At 44.0% G+C, this 7,319-nt stretch overlaps 1 protein-coding gene across 2 annotated transcripts in view; it reads left to right on the top strand.

The window, feature by feature from the left end:
- The first annotated feature begins 436 nt into the window (after positions 1–436).
- The window catches only part of pik3r6 (phosphoinositide-3-kinase regulatory subunit 6), a 28,761-nt gene continuing 21,878 nt past the window's right edge, over positions 437–7,319 (top strand). For both annotated transcript variants that reach the window (XM_078282607.1, XM_071922546.2), the window contains exon 1: positions 437–472. The gene's annotated coding sequence lies outside the window, so the exon portion shown is untranslated. The remainder of the gene's footprint in view (positions 473–7,319) is intronic.

Here is a 7,319-nt window from a genome sequence, read left to right as displayed (position 1 = left end):
AGTTATTACAGGATTATTATAGTGATACAATAGGAGATTTAAAAAATACCATGAAGTATGATAAGTTAACCAATTATTAAGTCCATATAGGAATATTATAGGAATATTATTGTGATACCAAAGGAGATTAAAAAACATCACAAAGTAAGATAAGATCACTAAACTATTAACTATAAACTATCAGTAGTTAGTTTATATTTAACACACAACAAGTGCCTGTAGGAATATTATAGTGAGTTTATAGTAGTTATAGTAGTTTCGTTGGGACAAACTATCATCAATGTGAATTTATAGTTTATAGAGATAAATACTATGATTGGTTAACTCCTGTCATCAAGTCATCTGAGACACGCCATTGGTTGATTGAAGCTGTGGGCGTGGTCAGACTGTACTAGACTCAACTGTCAAGACAGGAGCTCACAAGACATGTTTCTCTGAAAGCAGTGGAGTTTTATGCACAACTTTATTGCAGGTAAGTTCTCCTTAACGCAAGAATAAGTGACTGTAATTATGTTTACAACTCCTACTTTATTGTTTAATGTCTCTCGTTACTTAATCGGAGAAGTTAATGTAGCTAGTAGACTTTAGCCAATATTGTAACTTGTATTCGAGCACAACAGATTTTACGACTGTACATTTAATTCCGCGTAACATGAACTAACTCTGGATATTTTCTATTGACTGTCTTGGGTTAAAATAATCTAATACAAACCATTCTTCCCTTTTTAGTAAGAGGAGTTTCCTGTTGATATTTAGACGAGTTTCTTTGCTCTTCTCCGTGTTGTCTTGATGATGCTTATGTTTTGCATTGATTAGGAGCCTTATCTGAACTTGTGTGTCACTCAGCAGCATACTGCACGCCACTTCACCATGCACATCAGATAGGTCAAACGCTGCCTCTTGACTGAATGCCTTCCTCGGCTGCCGGTTCGATACAGAGATAGCTGTGCGGTACTTTACTTTCTCTTTTGAAGAAGCTTCTCCAATTTTTTGAATGAGCTCTTTTGCGTGTAACGGAGGAGGCTATAAAAAGCTCCCCGCCCGCCCGGCCGGCCGCCGTGCTTGTGGAAACGCAGCGTGCTCTGCGAGACGGGAAGAGCCAGGGGACGGACGGCGGTTTATTTTTTCCTCCTGAGATAATAACAAGGGTTTGATAACAGTGGCTGATCTGATTGAAGCCCCGGCTCTCTGTTGTGTCTCGGTGGAGTCTAAAAGCACAGCTGTATTTCCTGACACTTCCTTGTTTTAGATTAGCGCTTCCTGGTACCACTTTGGGGTTTAGGGGGATGCAGAGTGTCACGCGCGCTTGTGTGCGTGTGCGCGCGCGTGCGTGCTTGTTACCAAATTCACCATGAGTCCCCAAAGCCCAGGTAACTGAACTTCAGCTTGAGATTTACAGTAAATTGAGTAGATTTAATCCCACCTTGGGATTCAGACCCATTAGAACACATTGCTGCTCTTGTGATAGGGTGACACTTAGAGATAAGCAGGTGACCTATTATATCTAATGTAGTATAGTATAGTATAGTATAGTATAGTATAGTATAATATAAGATTCATTGCACTGAGCAATAAGGCACTTAGTTCTTGTAGATCTCAACGGTTGAACAAGTAAACATCTCATCTCTCATGATTAATGCAAACAATTGGGTCAATCAGGAACAAGATGTATCATTCCTCCGAGTTTCATCAAAATCAGACCAGTGGTGTAGCAGTTATGGCATTAGACCATAATTGGACATTTTGACCTTTTATTATACTGTCCACTTCAAGCTAATTGGTGTAATTTGCAAGTATAGCTGGATTTGTGTAGCAAGTTTCATGGCAATCGGACGTACAGTGTAGGAGTTAAAGGTTGCCCTTTAGTCGTAGATAAACGCCAGAACACAGTGCGAAAATTCGTCATCCTTCCAAGTTAAGTCCAAATCGCACGAGTCGTGCCTGAGATATTACGCTTGAGTTTAAATCTTTGACCTTTAACTATAGAGTCCTCATCAGACCAATCAGATTTTAACGCTGGAACACAGAGCCAAAATGCATCATCCCTTCAAGTTTTGTCAAAATCAGACCAGGAGTCTGAGATATAACGTGAGATTTCATGTTTGACACACAGACAGACGGACGGATGGACACAGCCTGATCCATAGTCCCCCACCCCCCTCGTTTCATCGCATGGGGGACAGCAGCATGAGCCTCTGTGACCTTTCTATACAAAGCCCTCACAGTCTTGTAAAAGCATCATTTGTACTCTTTTGGGATGGGTAACCCAAAGGCGTCTAGACACAGAGATCATTTTTGTTCCATTGTAAATCAGTAGATCAAAGATCAAAGATGGGATTTGTGGGAAAACCAGCCCAGATGAGGCCGGCGGTGTCACGGGGTCAGAGCTACATCACACTCGGGTGCTGTAATGGAGCGTCGGGCCCCTGAATGGAATGCTGACGGTGGAGAAGCAGCTTGGCAAAGATGAGCGGAGGCTCTAAAATGTAATCCAGCGTAGTGCTTTTGTTAGTTGGCGGTCGCTATGTGAAAACTGTTTCCCTTCCCAACCTGAAAGGGCACTCTGGCAGATATTCTATGTTGAATTTGTCTTTAATTTTGATGTCAGGACCGCTAACTGATCAGCTGATGATTAGGTCACACACAGATGGATGGAGCTGTTTCACTCGTGGGTTTAGAGGGGGAGAGCGGCCCTAAGTCCTGTCAGACAAACTCCACCATGTGTTGATACAAAACCGGTCCGTCTCAGCCGAGGCTTTGAGCACCTCAGCTCAGCCAGATGCCGTGATTCATTCAAGCTATCGTTCATCAGTCACTTGACGTGATTCCTTATAAGCAAAGTGTTAAGTGGAAACCACCATACCAGTGTTTACATATCACAGTGGGACACACACCACATAAGGTGAGGGTTTACATGGCATTCGATACCGAACTGTATTTCTGTAATGGGACGAGCTAATAGCATGAACTGATTTTTAGAAAGTCTGTTAGTTTGTGATCTTAGCAAAAAGTCAAAACTCTTTGTTCCTGACGCCAACACTGGAACCAGAGTTCTTTTCCAGCGCTGCAGTGATTCACTGAACAAGGAAGCAGAAAGAAAGAAAGAGAAATACATGTGGACTAGATTTGTCACTTTGGACAGCCGCTGTGCTTCAGAGCGCCGGGCCCGTGTCAGCCCACTGAGCCGTTTATGCCCACAAAACTTGACCCGACATTTCAAATGAAAACTTGTCACATAACATCCTTAATCCCCTGCAGCTTCCAAGACGCAGACAGCCGCAGACGCTCCTAAATCTCGCTCAAGACAAGACGCCACCCTTTTGTTTGCCTTGTGAGGAATATAAAAAAACGAATGGCAGCGCTTCTTGGCGTAGTCGTGTGCCTGGGCTCCTGGGGAAGCTGTCTCCACCGTGGCTGAGACTAGTTCTTGCCAAGTGTGAGTGAGTGTGTGTGTGTGTGTGTGTGTGTGTGTGTGTGTGTGTGTGTGTGTATTCGAGTGTGTAGCTGGTACCTTCATGTCTACGTGACGCACTTGGTACATCCTGTGCTTGTAGCAGTTGGATCACTTTACACCCGATGACCTCCGGTGAGTGTTTACTATGTTACTGCGATGCATCATTATGCCCACAGTAGCTAAATATGGTCTGCTGTGTGGTGAGACTGACGTTCCACAAGAATCTCCACATCGGCTCCACACACTTTTTTTCTTCAGCTGGTCTGGAAACAATGTTTGTTTTTCCACACACGTCAGCTGCAGAATATCCCTGCATAATTTGTTCAGAGAATGTCTCAGACGCTGCAGACGTACGGCGCCCTTCACTATACTTTTAGAGTATAGAGTGATGATTATGTAATCTGTTCCCGAGCCACAGCAGATTTTGTCGGTTTCAACATTTGAAATGGCTTGAATATCAGGAAAAATTTGAGATGCAATGCACTTCATTTAACAGATGGAGGTACGTAATGTGATACTTTATTGATCCCTGTGGGAAGTTCTCTTTCCCGCCTCCACAGGAAGGTCAGAGGTCATGGTCAGCTACAGCAGCAGCCCTGTATCTCGCTCTAGGATGCTTGCCAACACAGGGGCTTGAACCCATGAACTCTGGTTAAAGGACAGTCTCTCTAACCACAAGGCCAACCAGCCACACCAAATTCTTGAAAAGCTTGAGAGGAAATCCTCAAATAGAATTATGGCAAAGCAAATGAAGCACAGGCTGCAGTTGAAACAACAGGAAACCCACAGCTTCATTCCCCAAGTCGTCTTTACAACCTGGTAAGGAATTGTAAGCATATATCACAACTAAAATATGTAGTATGCATATTGGCTGGTAACATAAACCTAACAAAAGTGACTTGTTATTCATCACTGCGTCAGTACTGTAAAAACGAATCATTCAATGTTCCCCACACCTCTCCGGTTATCCACAGGCCCTCTGCCCGAGGCCACGGCTGTATCTATGGCAACAGCTCTTTCTTTGTCCGAAACTGTTTTCATCCTCGATAAGAATGGATTAGGAAGTATTTCATGCATAAAGAATGAATCTAATCACTATTTCAAAACAGTCAGCGTAATCTCTGCAACAAGGGGTCATACGCACAGGATATCAGTGAAAAGCTGATGAAGTGAAAAGAAGAGAATCTGATGTAAGCGGGCTGTTGAAGTGTTCTGACGCAATCACTGTTTAATCAGAAGTATCGTTCATGGAAGAGTGGTTTACAGCTACAGTGGCATGGTTATAAAGTGCCATGTCATTTTTATGGTATCAGTTCAGTATAAAATACAGCAGTGTGTTTGTTCATGGGCATTGCATGCGCATTACAGTGCAAGCATCCCACAAAAATGTATGACCTAAGGTTTTTGTTTCTTAGTATCTGTGTGGACTGCAATACAGTTACCTTGTCTCCCAAATTGCACTGTATGCGTTTGTCTGTGTCTACAGTACAGTGTGTGTGTGTGTGTGTGTGTGTGTGTTTGAAGGCATTATTGTGCAGAACTCCCTGACTGACGTGTGTTTCCTAATCCAGCCTAGAGGCCACATCCTCAGCTGACCTCTCCCAAACCATCTGACCCAATTCACACCATCAGAGACCCCCCAGGAGAGCCGTGCCTTCCTCCTGCTTCATACCTCACACACACACACACACACGCACACACACACAAATAGAGTTAGTACACTGTATACGCACCAACAGACTACCGCTTCCTATCTCGCCGTTAATCTCGCACATATGCACATGTATGCACTCACACACACACCACATGGAGTACATGCACACATACATACACACACAAAAAAAAAAAAAATACACACACAAGAAACCCCTGTATTTTCTATCTCTATCTCTTCCTTTCCCTCTTCCTCCTGCCTGATGGATTTAGCATATGACCGCCTGGCAGCATAAATCTCCCCCTGTCATTCCTATTGTGTCCAGTCGGTCCAGTGATTGGCTGTTGCCTGCTGCAATCAGGCTTCTCACTTTTGTGGCATAAACCCGTCCATTGCTGTCTAAACAACAACAGCAATTAAAAAGGAAAATCTTTTCTGTCTGTTTTAAAATCAGATTTCATGTAAATTTCTTCCTATCTTGGCTGCATGAAATGATCAGATGTGAATCAGATTTGAGGTATCAGTGTGAATGAAGCTTTAAGGGCCTGAGGAGGAAGTAATCCCTGTGCAGCCAAGCCAGCCAGGTACAAGGCAGCGCCTGCGTAATACACACACACACTCACACACACACACACACACACACAGGCTTGCTCACACGCACACGTTCCCCGGTCCTAGAGGACTTCCTCATATTGTCCAGTATGTTGATGCAGGAAATCACTTTGATTGATATTCCCCTTCGCTCACACCGAATTAGAAAGGTGTCTGTTTTAGGAGTTTCTTTGTGTGTTTCTGCATGTGTGTGTGTGTGAATGTATGTGCATGCATGTGTGTGTACATGTGTGTCTCCGGCACAGCAGTGAGTTGTATCATGCTATGTCTGTTGGCTATACAGCGAGACGTCTCTCAGCTCAAACGTAAAGGCTCTGCGCCTGCGGAGACAGACCGAGAAGAAAGCAAAACAGCAAACAGGCTGCTCTTTCTCTCTCTCCCCACTTGCGCACAGTGTGCTTTTTGTTATCAGTGTTGCCTGAGAAAGAAACAAACTTGAGGAACCTAGTGACAGTGCTTTGACGTTCAACTCAGACACTGTCGCAACGCAGAGAAGTTCCTTTCGAGGGAAGAGAGTGTGTTGCCACTTTGCACTGGTTTTTCAGGTATTGCTTGATAGCCATAGAGTCGACAGGATCTGAAGGTGCTTTCCTCTCTGTCCCACTATGTCCAGGCCTGCATGTGAGAAACCATCTGTCTACATCACATGCTGTCCCAAAGTGGGGATTTCCACTCACCAGCAAATACACACACACACACACACACACACACACAACCTAGACGCCCCCGTCCAGCACCTACACACTTTTTCTCTGAGTGCACTTCCACACATCGCTGCCGGGTCCTTCCTGTTTTCAGCGGGGTCTGCAGCAGGGTCTGCAGCGTGCCTGAGCGGAAATGAGCGCTCTTGTTTTCTCTCAGCCGCATTGTTTGAGACTCGGCTTGACCAAGTGACGGTGTGCGCACGGCGGCCCGTGCCCCCTTAGGGAAGGTGTGGATGGACGTCCACGGTGGCTGAAACCTAGATCAGGAACTGATTCACTTTTGCTGTAAATAGTAACCAGCCGTAGAGGAAGTTTGTTTCTGCCTCGTTTCGTTGGCATGCGGCCTTGGCACCTGCAGCAGCATTCCAGCCAGCGCTCCCTTTACTAGCACTGCCCCGGCTCGTTTGACTGTGCTTTACTGGCAAAATAAACACTGAATAGCCGGCAATTACTGGTGCATATTAATATCATTGGGCTTGTGTGGAAGGAAACAAAGACCTATGGATATATTTATGAGTGCTAGGGATGGGACGATATGCTTACCTCAGATACAATTTGATGCACAATATGGGGTTTACTATTCCATACAAACACGATACGATGTAATAAATAAAAGTTCAATGACAACAAAGTATGACTGTGCAGAATTATGTTTCTGAGCCACAAATCTTTCTAGCAATGGCATCGGCTTGTTAGAATCTAAACAACAATTTAAAAATGTCAATACAAAGCGTAAATGATATAATTTGGATGGAGAGTTTGTGAAATTGTGATAGGCAAGCCGTCTCATTGGTGATCACTGTATCAGAATAAAATGGAGCTAAAATATGATACGTATTGTCACTTTTTTGTATTGCAATATATTGAATTTTAATATATTATACCTTGCCTAGTG

This window comes from Centroberyx gerrardi, chromosome 3 (assembly GCF_048128805.1).
Source record: "Centroberyx gerrardi isolate f3 chromosome 3, fCenGer3.hap1.cur.20231027, whole genome shotgun sequence".
Lineage (NCBI taxonomy): Eukaryota > Metazoa > Chordata > Actinopteri > Beryciformes > Berycidae > Centroberyx > Centroberyx gerrardi.
Note: the sequence above shows the minus strand (reverse complement) of the source record. Positions and strands in the feature narration are given on the sequence as shown.